Here is a 21,932-nt window from a genome sequence, read left to right on the forward strand (position 1 = left end):
CCACCACGACAATACACCTTCACCACCACTATAACCTTCAATATATCTACGACAACAATATCTTATCCACACTAGAACCGAGGTAAAAAAAAAAAAAATAACCAGGTAAAAACAGAGGTTACCACGTTACGCAGCTCAAGACATATTTGGGCTACTGTATAAAGATTCCAGTTTATAACACATAATAGCGGCGAGCAGGGAGTCCAGACAGGCGGAGGCAAAAAGTTCGCTTCTCAGTCTCGGTGTGGTGTGGGGCAGCGAGCGTCCAGCCAGCCAGCCATCCAGCCAGCCTCCTGCAGTGTTTGTCGGTCTGCTAATGGCTGGCAACTGGTAATGGTTTGGACTGCACCTGCTTCTCTTAGTGTCTTGATAATTACACACACACACACACACACATACAGATTCCCCTTCCCCACGCACACATGGCTCGTGACTTCTCTCTCTCTTTCTCTCTCTCTCTCAGTGTCTGTCTCCCTCCCTCCCTCTATCCTCCGCTCATTGCTACTGTCACACACCTGTTCCTCGCTGCACATGTGTCACCAGGAGCTTCTGTACACACCTGTCGCTCCTAATCTTCCATTACTCTCACCCCTCCATCACCACGAGCTACACCTACAGACACCTGTCTCTCATAAGCTACACACCTGTTCTCACTTAATCTTTACACCACAGACAACTACACACACCTGTCCGTGCTCTGTCCCCACGAACACGCACGCACGCTTGTCCTTTCCAACCCTCCGTCACTGGAACAACTACACACAGCCGTCCCTTACCAATCTTCCAGTTCACCTCTGCTTGTCCGTCCCTCGCCTTCCTGCCTCACCAAACATTGTTATCAAACTGCGGGAGACCAAAGCGCTTGAGGTCTGTTTCCCCCTCAAACATCACAGAAACGAGGCGGAGGGAGATGTATGCAAGTGGAGAATTAGAGGAAAGCTGAAAAAGAGTATGCTAACAAAGACATGAAAGGGAACAAGAAATATGATGTAAAACAAAGGAGAAATGTACATATGCAAATACGAAAGGCAAGCTAAAAAAAAAACTGAGTATTTCACAAAGATGTAAGCCTTAATCCTACGAGGTGCTAACGAACAGCCTCGACTCTTACACGTCCCCTGTTTGTCACACTAGCGTTAACTGTCTTTATAATCCAGCCTCCCACCGCCGCCGCCGCCGCCTTAAGCTGGGAAGAAGTCTGGCAAACATCCCCACCCCCTGAACCCTTGCTCCGCCACGCCGGTAAATTTACTGCGGTGCTGGAGGGCCGGACGAGGCAAAATGACTATCTTCGTGCCATCTAAAGAGTTTTGTAAATATACGAAACTCTTACTCCTTTGCTCGGCTCTTTTCTCTTGCAGCGTGTCGCCCTGTCCTGCTCTTCCTCCTTCCCTCGCACATCTGTCCCTGGGGCCTCTGTACGGCAGCACGACACAAGTAATTTTCACCCATGCATCCTGTAAAAGTCTCCTGCGAAGATGAGATTCCAGCACAGCTTCCCAGACGAGATGCCGGGAAGTGAACGCGTGGGTCCTCCTGCAGAAGCACCTCCGGGGAATGAGTACATTGCGGCGCCATCAATCTGCGTGAGCCTCCAGACCCAGCGAGACCCTCCAGCCTTAGCGTAGTGGGGTAATACCTATCTCGGGAAGGACAAAATATATATACTTGCACAGGTCGTGGCAGGGGAGAAGCCGGGTGGGTGACGTACTGAGGTGAGGGGGGCAGGAGCACATACTCTTTATTACCCGGTGATTTAAGACTTTGTAATAACAGGTGTTTTCTTCAACTTGCCCGTCATCATTATTTCCCCCCAGCTGAACCTAACCCCAGCAAGACTCCCAGGCAACAGCTACCTACGTACGCTTCACTCTAGCCTGGCCAGGAATATTAGATCTTCACAAGGCTTGGAGTGTGTGGGGGTGAAGGGATGGTGGCGGGAGGTGAAGTGCAGGGGGCTATACCAGGAGAGAAGGAGGAGGAGAAGGAGTAGTAGGAGGAGGTACTGGGATACAGGTTACTCATATATGCTACCGGCGCCACTCTCTCTCTCTCTCTTTCTCTCTCTCTAGTATTCCCTCCGTCTCTCCCCCAAGACACTAGTGGCACTGGGAGGGAGAGGTTCTGATGGAAGGAGGCAACGCTCATGTGTTTTGTTTGTACTTTTTATATCTCTCCCTCATTTTACGCTTCCGCCTGCACAAACATATATCCCAGACGAAGTATTAAGTTAAATGGATTCTTGATTGTTTTTCCCAGTGCATATATATTTCCCTGAGTACAAAGTTTCTTAATATCCTGCTTTCTACTCCCTCTCCCTCCCCCTCATCTCTCTCTCTCTCTCTCTCTCTCTCTCTCTCTCTCTCTCTCTCTCTCTCTCTCTCTCTCTCTCTCTCTCTCTCTCTCTCTCTCGCTACTACTGTTACACGCTACCGACACTGCCTCCCTCCTCAAAAAAAAAAAAAGCCCCGCCAGCCCTGATTCTCTCCTCTTTAAGCCAGTGGGTCTTTTCATCTCCTTCGCCACCCACATCACGTGCAGCAGCCTCCCTCGCACTCTCCACTCAAGCACCGGCATCAAAACACAGCTCAGGAGTGGTCTGTAGGTCACTCCTGAAGGCTGCTGATACAATATGCGCCCCGAATCTTTTCCCAATATTTACCTCGAGATTCCTTTAATAATACTCGTGGGGAACCGCCTCCACACGGAAGGTAAATCGCCCGTGAACTGCTCGTCGTTGGGGTCTTCGTGTCTTTAAGGTTCATATTATCATCTTTCTGCCCTTGGGATGCTGCTCTCAAGGATGGCCTCGTCCCGCCCCTGCTGTGTGGGCATCTGTGAGTCTACACAGTGGTCTCCTTCAGGTCTGGTCATTTCACTAGCCTTCTGACGACGTTCCATAAAAAAAAAAAATTCTTTTCCAGTATAAGCGATACCTATGTGACTACGATGAAGTGTCCCATGAATATGAAACTGAGTGATTGAGTGACTACGATAACAGTTCCCATGACTTATGATAGTTTTAATGCGTGAGAACGAGATCATAATGCGCCACAAAACAGGATTATATTGTATCATTCCAAGAATTTGCGGGCGTGGGAACACAACTTCACTGACAATAACAAGACTACGCTCAGTGAAGTTAGTTACCGAGAAAACAAAACACAAAATCATCATGTTTTTACCATTTCTCGATTCCATTCACACATACGAAGCATGCATTAGCAGACAATACACCCAGTCAACACGTAATTCACATGCAAAAGCTGCGAGTACACGAGGCAGCAAGACGTGTGAAGGAATCCCCGGCCCCGCTAGAAGACATTCCCTGGCCGCCTCGCCCTGCCCCGCCGCCAGCCGCTTATGGGTGACGAGGGTGACGCTGTTTGCTCTTCCCTCCGAGACAGGAATTGGGTGGCGGCGGCCGAGCGAGTCTTGGGAGAGTCCATAACGAGTGTTTGTTCCTGATATTGGTTTCCGCCACTCGTGCTGAGGGAGTGTCCAAGGCAACGATGGAGGAAATGTTTACTGTCCAGGATAACGAGGAACAACCATTGAAACGTAAGAAAATAACTTCCTATACGTATATGGTAAAGAAAACTCACACCCTTAGCGAATTAGAAGGCATGAAAGGAGTGCAGGTGTAATGGCGAACACTTGGATCCGCTGAGAATTAACCATGAGGGTGTGAGTGAGTAATGAGGGAACCTAAGCCCTGTAGGATGACCTGAAGGAGAGCACCACATGTCCAGCTGTTTAGCCAGTCACCCCGCGTCAGCAGCATGATTCAAGCAATGGTGTGTTATTAAGAACCCGGACATGCGGCGCCACTGTGTACATCCCACCTACATACTGAAACGCTCATGGCAATAAACACACACACATATGCTCTCTCTCTCTCTCTCTCTCTCTCTCTCTCTCTCTCTCTCTCTCTCTCTCTCTCTCTCTCTCTCTCTCTCACATACGCACACGTTTACCAGACTAATAAGCACATTTTTTTAAGACTGTCTCCTTATACCAACTCTCAGACTCACTAAAGTACCACCCACAAAAGACACACACACACACACACACACACACACACACAAAGCTACCTCCAACTTAAGACCAAAAGGGAAAAAATACATAAGAACAACCAAAACTCCCCCTTGAAGGAAGCCACCGCCGCCCTTCCTCCCTTCTCCACCAGGGCCGCCAATACCAACCTCCCTCGGGCCCGCGATGCACGATATGCCTCCGTATATTTCACAAGTGATGAAGGACATGCGGAATATGAAGGCGCCTCCCCTCAGCGGGTCTTGGCTGCACCGCGATAAGGATACTTGAGGATGCGTGGGTCTGTTCTGAATGGATGGCCGGATGAAAGGAGGGAGGGAAGCCAGGATCCGATACGTGTCTAAGTGAATAAGTGGATAGATTAAAGTGAGGATAAATAGACATGCAGTAAGGCTGGTGGGTGATATATGATGGCAGAGGAACATAAATACATACACTGGAAGGAAGATTAATCGTGTGGTTCTGCTTTTCATACACAATAATGAACGAGTATCTTTTTTTTTCCGTCTGGAGGCAGCGAGGCCACATCATTACTTGTCCGGACCGCAGCACAGACGGAGAAACGCAATATTCTTCCTTCTTTCCGGCGGGTGGTGAGGAATGTAAGCCTACGCCGCCCTGCATAAAATCTTGTCCCGAGGGCCCCGCGTGAGGCGACGGAAAATGAGAAGAGGGGTGACATACGCACGCACGAGCTGACACACACACACACACACACACACACACACACACACACACACACACACATACACACACACACACACACACACACACACTGAAATGCGATAATACCCACGTAAGACTAAAAAAGGAAGGAAGGAGGAGCGCTGGGTGGCAGGAAGAGGCGGGGGAGGGAACGGCGGGTAGGAAGGAATGGCTAAGGAGGGAGTGAAGAGGTGGACGCTTGGGCAATGAGAGGCAAGGGCGAGGCAGATGAATTACCTCTTTTTTACCACCAGTGTCACCTGTCTGATCACGAGGAGGTCATCTAGGGCCGCTGAGCACCCTTCCCGGGCAGCCCCAGGGGACGCGGCCGCCCTGAGAGGCTTCCTGGGAACTAAGGAGCCCCTGACAGCACCCATTCGCCGCTTACTGAAGGATCGTCGTGGAACGTCTGAAGGACTTTTAAGATTTCCTAAGGGTGCTCCGCCGGTCCCCTTAAGAGGCCCTGAGTCCCCCGACGATCCCCGCGGGAGACTCTCGGTGCTGTGTCTCGATAAATGACTCGACGAACGCGAATCTACGAGTCAACAGGTTAATGTATTTGGTCTTTTTATTTCCAGCCAACCAATCTACCAGGAGGGATTTATTTCCAGAGATGATGAGAGGATATAGGGTTCTTGACATTTCTCTCTCTCTCTCTCTCTCTCTCTCTCCTCTCTCTCTCTCTCTCTCTCTCTCTCTCTCTCTCTCTCTCTCTCCATGATTCATATGAAAATCAGCAGGATCAGTAGTAGTAAGAGTAGTGCTTTCATTTCACTCCGGCATTACAAGAGAAGTAACGAAGTCTCTCTCTCTCTCTCTCTCTCTCTCTCTCTCTCTCTCTCTCTCTCTCTCTCTCTCTCTCTCTCTCTCTCTCTCTCTGTCACTCCCTCCAGGTCCAACAAAGCACTCATTCCGCTTCTAAGAGACTTGCCGGGCGTTCCAGGAATAAATGCAGCGCGCAAAGGCGAGTTAATCCGAGCTGTAAAAGTCCTCGTCACAGAGTCAATGACGATAAACATTTAGCCTTGAATTAATTACACGGCACAAGAAAGACAGGCAAGAGAGAGAGAGAGAGAGAGAGAGAGAGAGAGAGAGAGAGAGAGAGAGAGAGAGAGAGAGAGAGAGAGAGAGAGAGAGAGAGAGAGAGAGAGAGAGAGAGAGAGAGAGAGCTTACTTAATGATGTGGGATTCATTCACTAATGCACAGTTACCTCACGTGTATTACAGCACAAACTTCAATAACATCAAAGTTAGTGTCGGTATAGGATGTGGATATTTCTGAGGACAGCTGAGGCCCGTTGACGCAAGGCAGGCGGGTGCTGGCTCTCAGGGGCGGCTGGTGGAAGTGTCTCTATTGGATTTCGTATCGGCGGTGAAGCGAGAGGAGGAAGAGGAGGTGAAAGAGGAGGAGGACGGGCGTGGGGCAGGAGGAGGAGGAGGAGGAGGAGGAGGAGGAGGAGGAGGAGGAGGAGAAGGGAGTGAGAAAATGCCACGGGTGCTGAGGAATAGCTGAAAAATCGTGTGTTGCCGCAGAGTCCAGTTCTCTCACAACGCCGTAACGAGGAGAAAAATACGTGTGTGAGAAGCGATTACTGACAGAGAGAGAGAGAGAGAGAGAGAGAGAGAGAGAGAGAGAGAGAGAGAGAGAACAAGTACACCTAATCCGATACACAGTTAATCAGAAAAAAAAAATAATAATGTGGACAAAAGCCTAAACCTAACATCATCACAAGAATATGGAGGAGCAGAGGGGCAGAGAGAGAAAGGAAGCCCAAGTAGTTGCTGGAAAGAAGACGAGAGTGGACGCAAGAGCCGAAGGGATGGTACCTGAAGAACAAACATGGAGAAGAATAAAGTTAAATAAAGGAGGGGGAGGAGGAGGAGGAGGAGGAGGACGAGGAGGAGGATAAGGAGTGAGGAGGAGGAGGAGGAGGAGGACGAGGAGGAGGATAAGGAGTGAGGAGGAGGAGGAGAAGGACGAGGAGGATAGTTTGTAGTAGTAGTAGTAGTAGACGGAAGAAAAATTTATAAGAATTAGTAAGAGAATAAGGGATAAAAGAGGCAAGTGGAAGGATAAAGAGAAAAATTAAGGGAGGGAAGAGAGGGAGAAGAGAACGAGCGAGCACCCGGACAACCGCCACAATCAGAGTGTCTTTGTAACTTCTTCACAAAATCTCTAAACTTCGCTGCGACAACTCAAACGACTCGGTGGAAATATTTCAACTCTTCTAAAAATGGGTTTGCCTCCTGTAACTTTGAGTGGCTGGAAGATTAGCATTCCGGGACACTGCCCTGAAAGCTTCCATTCAGAAAGTAGAGCGAGGGGGGGGGAGAAAAAGAAAAAAAAACATGAAAAGAAACCAAACGCGGAATGTCACTCGTTGAAGTTATCCCGAGAGAGAGAGAGAGAGAGAGAGAGAGAGAGAGAGAGAGAGAGAGAGAGAGAGAGAGAGAGAGAGAGAGAGCATATACTTTTTGTATATACCCGTGTAATCTTGGTGATATCAGTATTGAGAAGAGGAAAAGTATGACGAGGGCAAACCGTTCATTGCTGGAGAGGAGGAGGAGGAGGAGGAGGAGGAGGAGGAGGAGGAGGAGAAGGAGGAGGAGGAGGGTCGGTATGAAAGGACAGGGAAGTAGAAGGGAAACTCAGGTAAAGGGAGAGGAACTGCTGGTGGTAGTTCTGTTGCTGCATGGAGAGGGTAGACTTCGAGAGAGAGAGAGAGAGAGAGAGAGAGAGAGAGAGAGAGAGAGAGAGAGAGAGAGAGAGAGAGAGAGAGAGAGAGAGAGAGAGAGAGAGAGAGAGAGAGAGAGAGAGAGAGAGAGAGATTCCACTCCGTCATGAACATTCTTTTCCTCGACAAACAACAATCTAAATGCACATAAAAACCGCCTTTAATCTGCCACAACACAACATTCAAGCCAAGGATAACCCAGACGGCAGCATCAGAAAGTGACCATAACCACAGCACCACTTTAATGGACGGAAGGAGAATCACAGTACTATGGGAAAGTGAATGGGGGACTGAAGGAGAGGGAATTGTGCAGTCTTTACTATCCTACATCTCTTCCTTTAGATTAGATAGTGTAGGTTATCACAGCTCTCATGATGGTTAATAAGGCAGCTGTGATTTGTCCTTCGTTTGTGTTCCTTTGTGAGTAGCTTAGCCTCTGCTTTTCTTTACTGTCCTTTACTTTAGATCGGATGGTGTAGCGTGTTACAACTCTCATAATGGTTAATAGGTCTACGGATGTTTGTCCTTCGTTTGTGTTTCTTTGTGAGTTGCTTATGTCCTCGTCTCCCTTTCACTGCAATGGTCATGTTTTTCTATCAATATTCAGTGCACTGTAAAAAAAAAAAATAATAATAATTTGCATACAGGCACAAAAAGGAAGAAAAGTTGTTTATTATGTTTTTCCTTTTCTACGTGGCGCAAAACATATGCCTTTAAAAAATGTTAAGTGGTCATGTGAAAAATCTGTCCAGCAGTGAATGGGTTAATACGCGTATAGGTCCATCAGTGGCTTACTCTGCAGCGCCTGGACGCCCCGAGCACCCCAGCCTCGCATGTTCTCTTCTCCCACCGCGCTGGAACCCTTGCACCGTCATTATGGTCCTAAAGTTTCCGCTCAGGCACGCAGTCCATGGAAATCCCGCAGCGTTAACGTATATGGAGGGAGAGGGGAAGATGTGGCCATTAGGAAACCCGACTAGAAATAACAAACAGTAGGCGAGGCCATTCACGTTATTTCTAATTGTTCTGACCTTTTACGTGACTCTTCATTTCCGCTATTTATACAGATCTGTTTCTCTTTTCTTTCTTTTGTTGGATGTATATCTTTTTTATATTTACTAATATGGACTCTTCTTTAACTTGTGCTACGTAAAACTTAATTTCAAGCTATTTTGACTTTTTTTACTCGCACGTCCAGCATTTTCGTTATTCATTGTCACGGCCAACGGGCGCTACCACGGCCTGTTCGCGTCTGAATATTGGCGCTAATACGACGTCGCCTTTTTTTTTTTAACTGAACTTAAATTATTGACTTTACTTTTAAGTATTTTAACCTTTTAGTACGTCCATTACTTCTGCTATATGTATATCCAGCTTTATTTTTTTGTTCAACCTGCTTCTCTTTAAAATTTCATTAACTACTTACCTTTTAGTAAATCTTTACGTTCATTATTTTTTTTTCTATTTCTATGTCTAACATTATTATTTTTTTTTCATTTGCTTTCCTTCTAAACTTGTTCTTTCTTTAAGCTTGCGGGTATTATCCAGATTTTCATTTGAGGATGACCACACTGGCTTTATGCGGCGGGGATCGCGTGCTGGACCCCGAAGCTTCCTCCCGCACGGCCGTTGGGGAGACGCCGCCCCGCACAAAAGGTCGTCGTGCTCGGGTGTCGAAAAACATGATGGCCGTGTCCGTCAGCCGAGACGAGGTCAGTAGCTCGCGTGCCGTCGTGGCCTGGGAGCCTAGCCGGGGTCAGCGGTCGCTCATACCAACACCATGAGTAATTATTCCCAGCCACAGCCCCGTAACCTAAACTAAACTCACCCTAACCTAACCTCCACTAGCTTCATAACTCCCCAGTCACAGCCCCAGAACTCAACCTCCACTAGCTTTATAGCACCCCAGCAACAGCACCGTACCCTAACCTAACCTAACCTTTAATAGCTTCACAAATTCCCCAGCCACAGCCCCTTAACCTCAGCTACCTCCACCACTCCCCAGCCACACCACTACCTTCCCTATCACTAAGACCATACCGGACCTCCCACCGTGGACTCACCAACATGTAAATTGCGGGTCCCTCCCCTCTAAATAAACCAGTCCTCATCACCATCTTACGTCCTCATTAATTTCGTTCTGCCCAAGAAATTATACACGCAGTACAAACAGACGATATTTTCCGCACGGCTGATCGTACTGACGAGAGGAAGGGAGCAAGAACCCATCGAAGGAGTAGGAGGAGGAGGAGGAGGAGGAGGAGGAGGAGGAGGAGGAGGAGGAGGAGGAGGAGGAGGAGGAGGAGGAGGAGGAGGAGGAGGAGGAGAGAGGAGGAGGCGGCCGGCTGTTGGGAAACGATAGGTGAAGGGAAACGTGACGTGCAAGGAGAAGAGAGGAGAGAAAACATGAAGTAATAACAAGAGGGTGAGAAGGAGGAGGTTGTAAAGGAGATGAACAAGATGATAAATGTATGTAACGTATGTGTAGAAGGAGGAAGAAGAGAAGGAAGAAAGACAAAGGAAGAGATACAAGTTAGATTAAAAAAAAAAATACACGGACGTATAACAAAACTGGAATAACTATTAATGCACAAGACAGGCAGCACATTCCTAACCTTCCCGGGGCGGTGAAGCTAAGGACGTGTGGTAGCAATGTCATTAATTAAGAACCTGATTCACGGTGGCCAAGCAGCAATGGCCTCAAGTTGAATGGGTCGTAAAAGCTTAAGTTGACTCAAGCCGCCAACTGCTCGCCCGCCTCAAGTGTCCTGTCAAGGCGCCCTAAATGAGGCCCTTGGTTTGTTTTTATCCCCAGGTAAAAGACGCAAGTGAGGAGCCATTAGATAAAGTCCTGCGGTGAGGGAGGGAAAGAAGTTGACTCCACGTTTCTACAATTGCTGCCACACACGCATCTCACCGTGAACAAAAAGCGTCACATGTAGTGGACGTGTGTGTGTGTGTGTGTGTGTGTGTGTGTGTGTGTGTGTGTTTTATGTTAACCATGTACATATTAACAGTTCTCTTATTATTTTTCGCTTCTCTAGTTTCCACCACACACTCCCTTCCCTTTCCTTCCCTTTAGCCTCTCGACGCCCACCTCTTCCTTTGCCACCCCTCAAAAGACTCCCATAAAAACGGATCAACCAAACTCCAGCAACACCATACGAAAAGGTTCTCTCTCTCTCTCTCTCTCTCTCTCTCTCTCTCTCTCTCTCTCTCTCTCTCTCTCTCTCTCTCTCTCTCTCTCTCTTCTCCCATCCTCTACTCCATAACTGGCCGCCGCTTCAATTAACCCAAATATTGGACTTTAATCCTTACACACACACACACACACACACACACACACACACACACACACACACACACACACACACACACACACACACCTCTTCCTCTTTCTCCCTCCCCTCTTCCCTGCGGACGGAAGTATGTACACAGGAATACCTAGAAACAAGGTGTGGAGTAAGGCAAGAGAATGGAAAGTGTTTGTGGACAGGTGTGTGGGAACGTGTATGGTGGAGGCAGGTGTGAAAGGTGCTCTGATGTAAATGATTTAAGGAAAGTAAGTTGAGATAATGAAAAGTGAAAGGTAAGGAATAACAAATTTTCTAATACTATTTAATATGTAATGTTTTGTTTGTCTTGGTAATAAAACACGTAATAAAATAAGTTTGAGGTAGTGAATTTTTGTAATGTGTGATTACTTTAATTCTTCAAGTATTATCTCTCCAGTTTTTTGTGGTGTTATAGCTAATAATAATAAAAAGAAAAAAAATTGAAAGAGTTAACATACGAAGATTAATTTATATCTGTTTGTCGACTTTCTTTTAAAATTGACCATTCGCCTTTTTCTTTTCTTTTTTTTTTCTTTTTGATGTTAATTGGTGTCTCCGTCATCATAAGGAAATAACAAGTATAATAGATACGGATGAATCTGTAATATATACAGTTCTTTTTTTCTTTTAACACGGGCATCATCATCGTCCTCCTCCGCCTTTAACGTCACGCCACCGCAACACAATTAACCGAGGAAGGTTTATAACGCTAAACTTATACACACATTTTTCCCTCCCGCGCCAGAGGTGTGTGCGTGTGAGGGAAGGAAGCTGCAGCCTTTCACAGTTTTCTAATCCTCCCCTTCCTCTCTTGTTCCTCTCTTCCTCCCGCCTCAAATCCGCGTATTCAACCATCTTTTTAAGTCTCTCTCTCTCTCTCTCTCTCTCTCTCTCTCTCTCTCTCTCTCTCTCTCTCTCTCTCTCTCTCTCTCTCTCTCTCTCTCTCTCTCTCTCTCTCTCTCTCTCTCTCTCTCTCTCTCTGTCTCCATCACAGCGCGTCACGCATGCTAAGCTCCACCACATTTTAGGCTGAGGTTCAAAATTAAAACATTATCGGCATAAACATATAATGAGTTTGCTTGCCATGCGTTTTGAGAAAATAATTTCATCATAATGGTGGAGGCGAGGTTAATCCCAATCAATGAAACTAATAAAAATACATCACGAAAATATGTAATCTAAAAAATAAAAAAATAAAAAAATAGATAAATAAATAATGTGTTTTATGACCCAGAAAGACTTAAAAATTCCTTAGTGTCAGCATTAAGTATCCAACAGGTGTGAGGAGGACAGGTGTACTCTGATGACTGGATGTAAATTCTTAAAGGAGAAGGATACAGCACAAGTATTGCAAATCAGGAATTATAAAGGGTAACAAATAGCAGCAAACCCATACACCCTTTATAACCTACTTGATTACACTAAGCTCCTATGCACTACATTACTAATAAAATAGGATGTTTAAATAAGATAGTTGGAGAGACAGACGACACATCCCTACATCAACCTGTTCTTTACTCAACTATTCTCTCTATTTATCCTATCTCCCCCCGTACCCATCATACAGTCATTTTTCATCACCTTACATGAGTTCACTGCATGATGAAGACCTTCCTGAATGGAGAAAACTGAGCTACGTGTATGCCTCCTTACGCGGGCTTAGGTACCCAGACGGAACATATTGGAGGGTGGCTGTTTCCTTCCTCCCCGTCAGTATAAAGTCCCAAGCAAAGACTCATGGTTCTGTTTTGATGGACGCTTCGGTAAACTACTTTGTTCTTTCTTACGTTGATGCTGGGGGCGAAAATTCATTGGAAAATCATTACTGAAAATGTTTAGTGGCGTTTTTATTTCTCCTTTCTCTTCCCGTCGACTACTCTCTTGTTTCTTTCCCTACGTGGGAGGAGGAGGGGAGGAGCAGGGCGGCTGAAGACTGCTTGGATGATAAAAGAGAACACTGATTTCATGTGATTACGTCAGGTTATCGTGAACGCAGACCAGGCGGCGTATTAAACAATGAGAACTCAGGGCATGACGGTGAGAGAGTGAAGGGTGGAGCTGGGAGTGGGCAGGGAGGAATAGGAGGGAGGAGCAGGCCTGAGTGAGAAATGTTGGTAGATGGAGCGTGCTGGTGAAGTGTGGTGGAGGAGGTGTGGATGAGAAGAACGGGATGAGTGTGGTGTGGATGGCTGGCGTGGGGGCTTGATGGATGGGTGGCGAGGGTGTGATGAGTGGTTATGGGGTGTGGTGAGTGGGTGGAGGCTATGGGGGGAGGGGGGCATGGTGATGAAGGGTCGTGAGCAGTGTGGAGGTCGGTTGGTGAGGCAAGTTATTTATCACCTGTGATCAGTAAACATAATTACCTGATAGTTAGTTGCTCGTCGTTTAAACACAAAGTCTTACTGAGAGGCAAGACGGAAAATTTGACGAAAACTCCCATCATGTTTTTCTTTTTTTCTATCATCGTCTCCCCGACAACGTAAGTCTCCGCTTTTACTGTATTTTGGCCGCTGCAGCCTCGGGGGGACGCTCAAATAAGTTATTCAGCATCGTGTAGGAGCTAAAATGTTGGTTAACCACGAGTCACGACCCCCTTCAGGAGAATACTTGCAGCGTCAGACAACACGCACGAGAAGTGGGAGTCGGAGCCCACAAGCCAAAACAATATTATTTAATTAATGATTCCACAGGCCCCGAGCTTAGAAAACTGCACCTTGAGCACGACGCGTAGTAATTAAGCTTTTACTCACGACGTAAACTATTTTGTTAGAGTGGAAGAGTCGATATGAGACGTGACTGTGTTCCCATGCAGGGCAGACCTAACGGGAAAGGCTGCGTCCTATATACTCGTACTCTTATGTATGAGCTTGTGCATAATCAGACATCTCTTATTTTTACTGCTCCTCTGCGACAGCGAGGAACAAACCGGACCCTCACCTCCTCACCCCTGACACACGCACACACACACACACACACACACACACACACACACACACACACACACACACACACACACATACACACACACCTACTTATTCCAACAGGTGTTCCCTCGTCTGCACTGACTCCGCATTAACTAAATTCACTTTAATTCACTTGTATCTTTAAGCCTCTTGGTTTTAAGGGCGAGCATTGTGTCAGGTGGAAGCAATGTGTGTCAGGTGTGCTGGCAGGCGGCCGCTAATGAGCTGCCAGACGTATACATTATATTCTCGGGTCGCCCAACAGCCCGACAGGTGGAGCAACTCGCCTGACCCGGCTAATGACCCTTGACCCCCTCAGGCCCTCGCACGACCGCTTGACCTCGTGGAAGTGATGGTGCCCCTCCAGGTCACTCGAGTCTGACCACCTGTGGCCACTGCCCCCTCCCACAACACGAGTATCACACATCTTACTAGCTGTCTCTTGTGGGCGCTGAAACAGTACTTCGATTTTTTCCTTCTCCCTCACCACAAAAAAAAAAAAAAAAAAATCACAAGTATTCTCAAATTCTCAAATGCAAGAGTAAAATCCGAGAAAGTTGGTGTAGTTACTATTCCTTTCCCTTTTCTTCCCGTGTCTCCTCCTCCAGCTTGCCTCAGCAAGTCCCGCCCACGCAGCCTCCAGATCCCGGCACAATCAGCCACGAGCACTGTTCGCTGCTGTCCTGCACAACTAATGTTCCAACACATGCATGCCAAGCGGCCGCGCCTCGTGCAGAGTGAATCCTTGGGCTTACTTATTAATCACGACTAAGCCAAGACTAATGGTGCGGGAGGCGGCCGCCCCTGCTGCATGTATCTCCTGCAGAACGGTGAAAGGTGTAATGGGCTGAAGACGGTCCCTCCTAATGACTCCAGGTTCGAGTCAGCGACCCATTTAGAAAATTGTGTCGCTCGTCCATTAAGGTCGCGGCGCGGGGCGAGGCGGCGTCTTGCAGGGCCCGGCGGAAACTACCCGGCCATTACTCAGCATTGATCGCCTGCACGAGAAATGCCGGGAAACATTAGCTACGGAATTTCCACCTTTACCTATAACGAGGCGGCGCCAGATTGTGAAGCCAGACTGTTGCCTTTCTGGTAATTCCTGTAATCTTAACATTGCAAGCTATGGGAAGGCTATACATTATATGACAGGGAATTACTACCTTTTCTCATAACGTGGCTGGCCCAGATTACTGAAATGGACTATTGTGTTATGATGTCCTTTCTGGTCATCCCTTTAACCTTGACATTCTACACCACAGTTAAATATTATAATACGATATTCACTGTACGCCCACAACTCATCACTACCATCATGCACAGGCAACGACAGCAGCTACGTATCTCCACGTTAAGCAAAGTTCTATGCTGACACTACCAAGATCATTACTTTTACGTGCGGCGCAACTTTTCACCTCCCACATGAAGGCCACGTTACATAAGAGGGAGAGGTGCAGAGGTAACCAGTAACGAGCAGAGTGAGGGTGCGCGGCTGGCCAATATCTCAGCCTCTGCCCACACGGAAGCCTCCATCCTTGCCGCATTAACGAGAACACAAAGACAAAGAGTGATCGTCTGTTTACCCACGCGGCCATTCCCTTCTTTCTCCCAGCCTCCAACCACCGGCACTCTCCTCCTTCACCCTTCCTTAGGTACTCCTCCCTTTCATTTCCTCCTTGCCTTCACTATACCCACTGCATCACTTCCTCTCTTCTCCGCATCTATCCTGCCTTTCTTCTCCTTCACTGTTATTTTCTTTCCTTCTCTTCCTCTCATCTGCTGTTCATCCTCCCTTTCTCTTCTCGTGGTCACCTTCATTTCCTTCTCTGTTTTTCTGTTAACTATTCTCTTTTTCCTCTTCTCTCCTCCGCTATCTATCCTTCATTTTACTCCTCCTCCGAGTTACCTTTCTCTACCTTGCTACCTGTTCTCCTTTTCCTTTCCTCTCCTTCTCTGCTATTCATTCATTTCATCTCCTTTCTTTCACTGCTATCTAAGAAAACTATCACCACCACCACCACCGCCACGACCACCACCACTACCACCGCATCAATCACCACCTGTGCATGTGAGGTCATTCTCATTACGTACCTGCGCTACCCTCGCATTACACCTGCATGGATGACGTCACGTACCTGCGGGAGAGAATATCCAATTAATAGAATGTAAAACAATAAAGGTAAAAGGGTTAATGAATACAGGTGACTCTGTACTTAGCCAACGGACTCTCTTTTTTTTCTAATGAGATCTGCTGGAAATTGCACATGATTAAGTCTATGAAAATATAGGTGATTACGTTTCATTCTTTATGCATCTCGTGTCGCCTGTAATAATACGAAAGGCATGACTAACCACAGTGTTGCCATACGCATGCATTGTCTCTGCTGCACTGTTGCTTATTCTCGCCAGACACTACTATGTAAGGTACAAAGAAAGCAAGACTTGTAAAAGCAAGACTTGTAAAAAGAAAATATGAAGTAAGCCATATTTCTGAAGTAAGCAGAAAATTAGAAGCAGCATCAGACACAGAAAAAACTCCATGAAATCCACATATATCTGGCTGAGAAATAGCTAAGACACCAGAAAAAAAAAATATCAAGAGACGAAAAAGAAGAAAATAGCACACAAAGCAAGACTCACAAAGGAACAAGACAACAAAAAAACTGAGCAAGTAGGACAAAACAATAACACAATGACAAATAAAGGAAGGAAGAAGAGACAAGAAAGGAGCAAGACAACAAAGACAAAACACAGACAACAAATTAAAAGAATAAATAAGACACGAGAAAGAACATAACAAATTAAGGAAACTGGTGAGACAACGAGAAAGAAAAGAACAAAAGAGACGGAGTAACTTAGATACAAGAGAAAGAGAGAGAGAAAAAAAAAAACAAGAGAAGAAATGTAACTAAGCAAATAATTGAAGAAAAATAAAATAAATGAGTAAGACACCAACAAGAACAATATAATAAACGAAGAAGTAAGAACATAAAATACCAGTAGAGAACAAAACAACGAAATTAATGAAGACCCCACAAAAAAACGGAGCCTAATAAACCGACACGGCGCAGGGCGGAGGACAAGGTCGGCCTGAGAGTAAAATCCTCACAATAATTGCCAAAGTTTCCGACAACCGCGGGAGAAACGTTGGGCCCACAAAAGAACAATTACTTTCCCCTTAGATGACTCCGCGACCCCCTCTTACCAAGGCCCGGCGCCCCCCCTCACCCTCCTCCCTTCCCTCACTCCCTCACAGCCGACCTATCACAAGTCCTTCTCACTCCTCTCTACCTCTTACATTTTTTTTTTTTCACTATACGTCGCCTTCGTTTCATCTCTCTCTCTCTCTCTCTCTCTCTCTCTCTCTCTCTCTCTCTCTCTCTCTCTCTCTCTCTCTCTCTTGCTCTTTTTCTTTTTTTTAATCTTATTCGACGCATTGCAGTTTCGGAAAGTTTAAAAAAATAGTTTTATTCGTGTTTTCCTGCATTCCTCTCCTCACAAAAAGCATCGCTCGTTTCTATATTACATCGTTCGCCGCCGCCTCGTCTCGTTGCCTGCATCTAATATTCACACTTGTTATTTTCCTCTTTGCCAAGTTTCGCAATTTCTCTCTCTCTCTCTCTCTGTCTCTCTGTCTCTCTCTCTCTCTCTCTCTCTCTCTCTCTCTCTCTCTCTAGAACACGGGAAGAGAAATTTCTAGTCCGTTTTCTTTGATCTCCTCCTCTCCCATCTTCTTTGATCTCACGTAATCGAATCGCCTCGAAGTTCCCACTATCTTCTTATCTTGGACTTGCTCGCATCCTCCCCCTCTCTGCTTGATACCGCGCATCAATTATCTTTTTTTTCCAATATCTCTCTCTCTCTCTCTCTCTCTCTCTCTCTCTCTCTCTCTCTCTCTCTCTCTCTCTCTGGTGAATAAAGTAAATTCTCTGATCTTTCCTACTTCTCGCTTCCTTACGCCTTTAATTTGCTTTTCCCTCTCCTCCCTTCCCCTCTGGGACGCGCTGGAAGAGGGGAGAGGAGGGGGAGAGAAGAAGAGAGCAGGAGAGTGCGAGGGAGGATGAGATGGGAAGCAGAAAAATAAAGACGACAAATATAAGAGAGTTTTGCGGGAAAAGAGAAAAGCAGCGAGGATAGCATGAGGATAAGAAGGAATAGAGGATGGTGAAGAAGGGATGGGATGAAGATAAGAGGGAATAGGAGATGGTAAGGGTTGGAGGGAGGGGGGTGGGAAGGGGTGGGGATGCTGGGAGGTGTCGTGGGAACCTAATAAGTAAGAGTCATGGAATAAAGGATGCCTTGCGTTAATTTCTTGGCTGACGGCTTGCCTGCGTGGAGGGTCGTGAGGTGGGGGTGGTAATGGGGAGGGGGGAGGGATAAGGAGGAGGAATAGGAGGTTTCGTGTCTATTCTTTCTTCTTTACTTCATTATTATTACAGTGATTTTTATGTTTTTTTTTTTCTTGTTTTGTTCAGATTACTTTCTTTCTTTTATGTCTGTCTTTCTGTCTTTGTTTGTTTGTTTCTTCTTTTTTTTCTTATCCGTCTTCTTTCTTGTTCTTATTATTGTTCTCCAGTTTTTCCTCCTCATCTTGCATCTTCGTTTACATTTTTTTTTCTTTTTATTCCTCTTATTTGAATTTTTCTTTCCTCCTTCACATTTACAATCATCCTCTTCTTTAAATTACTCCCTCTTCTATCACTGTACGAGTACACTACCAATTCTTTCCTTTTCCTTTCACTATCACCACATCCTCAAAATATATTTCAGCAACCATCCTATCCCTTCCCACTACAGCCTTCATCACCATCATGCAGCATCACCAATATCTACCTGTGAACAACTACAGGACCAGCAACCGCCACCAGACACTACCCACCAGAGCCCCACCAATCCACCACCACCACCACCACCAGTGTCGGCTGAGGGAAGGCTAAACTTAGTATGCTAAAGGTTCAATATATTGCTGTTGAAATGCATTATTGCCCACGCATGACTGGGTGGCCGCGGAGTGTCTTGGACGCTGGTCCTGCACTACGCCGCTGTGGCAGTGAAGTATTGCCTGGCTACGATGTATTGTATTGTTTAATATACGTGTCTGTTTCCCTGACGGCTCGCTTTGTTTATTGTGAACTTAGTGAGAGATATGGCCTGGGAGAGGTATTGCAGTTATATAGGAGGGAGGGAGGTAGGTAGGTATATATAGAGAGATGGATAAATAAATGAATACATACATACATACATACATGCATACATACATAGACAAACAGATAGATAGTAAAACGGAAAAGAATAAAGACAGACATATGGAGGGATACACAAATAGATAGATAGGTAAATAGATGGATTGATACAGGTAGTTACAAGGAGGATGGGTATAACTAAACAGACTGATTAATATAAACAAAGTGAAGGAATAGCAGATAGACGTAAAAAGATATAATAAAACAAAATGATAGTTTAATTAGCTTAACATAATAATAAACTTAAACAAATCAAATAATATGAATCACATACATCATACACAAATAATATATGAAAAAAAAATCAATACAAAAATCCACTAAAATAAAAGTAAGCGTGTAATCCGAAAAAAGAAAATAAATAAATAAATAATAATAATAAATAAATCACGTCCATTTGATTCAGTTCAGTTCACTTAATTAACTAAATACCATTGAGACATGACAAGAAGGATTGAGTCTTACGAGAAGAGCACCTGGCTGACCCTCCATTGCTTAATTACAGGTGAATAATGAACGCCACGGTACGACACAAGACTAATAAATTAATACTAAATGGAAATATGGAGGAGACACAGAAAACTAATGAATAAATAGGTATGTCAGTGAATAATAATCAAGGTTCACCTCATCTTCTCTCTCTCTCTCTCTCTCTCTCTCTCTCTCTCTTTCACTACTTCTCAATACAATGGCTTCCCTGCGTCACTTTCTCTCCCTCTTCCCTTCATTCTTTCCTTCCATTATCCTTCCCCCTACACCACTCTCCCTCCTCATTACTCCATCTTGTCTCCCTATCACTCCTCCCATCATCCATCCAACCCTACTTTCTTTTTTTCCCCTTCTTTTCTTTCTTTTTTTCTACCCCTCGGCCTCTTCATTTTCACTTAAACCGTCCATTACAATAGAAACAAAAGGGAAAGATAAGAATTATAACCTTTTCGTCAATAAGTAGTTATATAAAGTGATTCTCTCTCTCTCTCTCTCTCTCTCTCTCTCTCTCTCTCTCTCTCTCTCTCTCTCTCTCTCTCTCTCTCTCTCTCTCTCTTTCAACGGAAGGCAACAGAAAAGATACACGAAGGTAGAAGCAGGAAGAAGATTTTTCCCCTTTCATGGTGAGGAAGTGAAGGGAAAGGGCGAAGGGGAGATGAGGGAATGTTGAGGTGAAGGAGGGGCGAAGGAGGAAAGACCGGAGGCAAATGAGGGAGAGAAAATGTTCCTCTCCCGCTCTGCCGCTGAAGGGAACGCACAGCCCCCGAGGGAGATGGGCAGATATGTAAAAAAAATTTCCCTGGGGGTATTATCGGGTAATTGCGAGGCGGGGGAGTCGATCACCCACCCACACCCACCCACCCATGCTGAAGTATTGATGTATGTGGAGTCATGCACTACACACTACACTATTTCGTTCAACATAAAGGTACTCAGTCACTCTCACCTGGGGCCTAGAAGAAGGTATATCCTCACACACATCTCCGCCTGCCCAATCACACTCACACACACACACACACACACAGATACAGCACCTCTTCTATCACGCACACACACACATATATTCCACATTAGCTGCACTGCTCTCGTGTATACTCTGACGCACCATCAATTAATAGATAGCTTGAATAAATGCTCTCTCTCTCACAGACACACACCTGCACACTACCACCACCACCACCATCACCACACCATCACCATCGCCTCCGCCTTCTAAATTCTCCTTGCTCTACTTTGCGAGCCAGAAAAATAATAAAGAAAGGTTCTAATAAAAGGATGTCTCGGGAGGTGCAGGGTAATACAAGTCGGAGGGCGTTCACTGCGATACTTTCCGGTTTTATTCTCGTGTTTATTGTATTAGTGGGTCGAGAGCAGCAGGGTTTTCCTCCTCAGTAACGCCCGGGTGCTTCTTAACGATGAAAAAAGGGATTAGGCTCAAGGAAAACGTATCAGATTCAAGAGTAATAAACAGTTTCGGGTTCAATAAGTCTGTGTGGTCCTCTTTCTCCTCCTCCTCCTCCTCCTCCTCCTTTTCTTCTTCTTTCTCTTCTTGTTCTTGTTTTCTTGTTCTTCCTCCTCCTACTTTTCTTTCTCCTCCTCGCTCTCTTTCTTCGCCTCTTCAGCCGCTTCTTCTACGTTTATTTCCACTTTCATCATCATCTTTCGTTTCTGCAGAACCTTGGGCCACGTCTGGTTAAAAAAAAAAAAAGCAGCTAAAAAGAACGCAAAAAGAGAACACGTGGCTCTTGAGAACATCTTCGTAGGATAAATTCAGTTTACAAACTTGGGTCTCTCGACGAGGCTTTCCAGGGAGCTTCATATTTACAGTTTCCTCTTCCTCCTTTCCTCTCCTCTCTTCTCTCCTTTTCTCCATTACCTCTCCCTCGCTTCGGCTCAGCCCCGGGAAGACGAAACAGAGAGTCGGTGATAAATCGCTTTACCGATAGAGCGAGGCCCCTGGATTGACTCCCCATGGGTGAGGCAGGGGAGAGAGGCACGGGGGTTGAGGCAGGGGTGGTGAGGCTCTCCCCCCACCACACTATGGAGGGAATAACGCAGCACATCCCGCTCAGAATCATTGGGGATAAGGCCACTGCAAAAAAGCGATTCTCCCCAGATGCGGAAAAACAAATATTACCAGTTTTTCCATCTGAGCACTACGACCAAGGGAAGCTTGTTAGAGTTCTTTTTAGACATCAAAGAGGCGCAGCTGCTTTCCTTGTTGACCCCCGGCCCACCTGACTCCCTGAATCCCGGGCGAGGACACCTGAGGGGGATGAAGCCAATTATGTCCTGAGAGGTGCGTGAGGGCAGCCATCGTGCGTGTGAGGGAGACAGCAAGCGGGAGGAAAGCACGGGAGATATGTGAGGGAGAAAGAACGCCGCAGGGGAGTGTAGGTAAAGCAG

This window comes from Scylla paramamosain, chromosome 16 (assembly GCF_035594125.1).
Source record: "Scylla paramamosain isolate STU-SP2022 chromosome 16, ASM3559412v1, whole genome shotgun sequence".
Taxonomy (NCBI): Eukaryota; Metazoa; Arthropoda; class Malacostraca; order Decapoda; family Portunidae; genus Scylla; species Scylla paramamosain.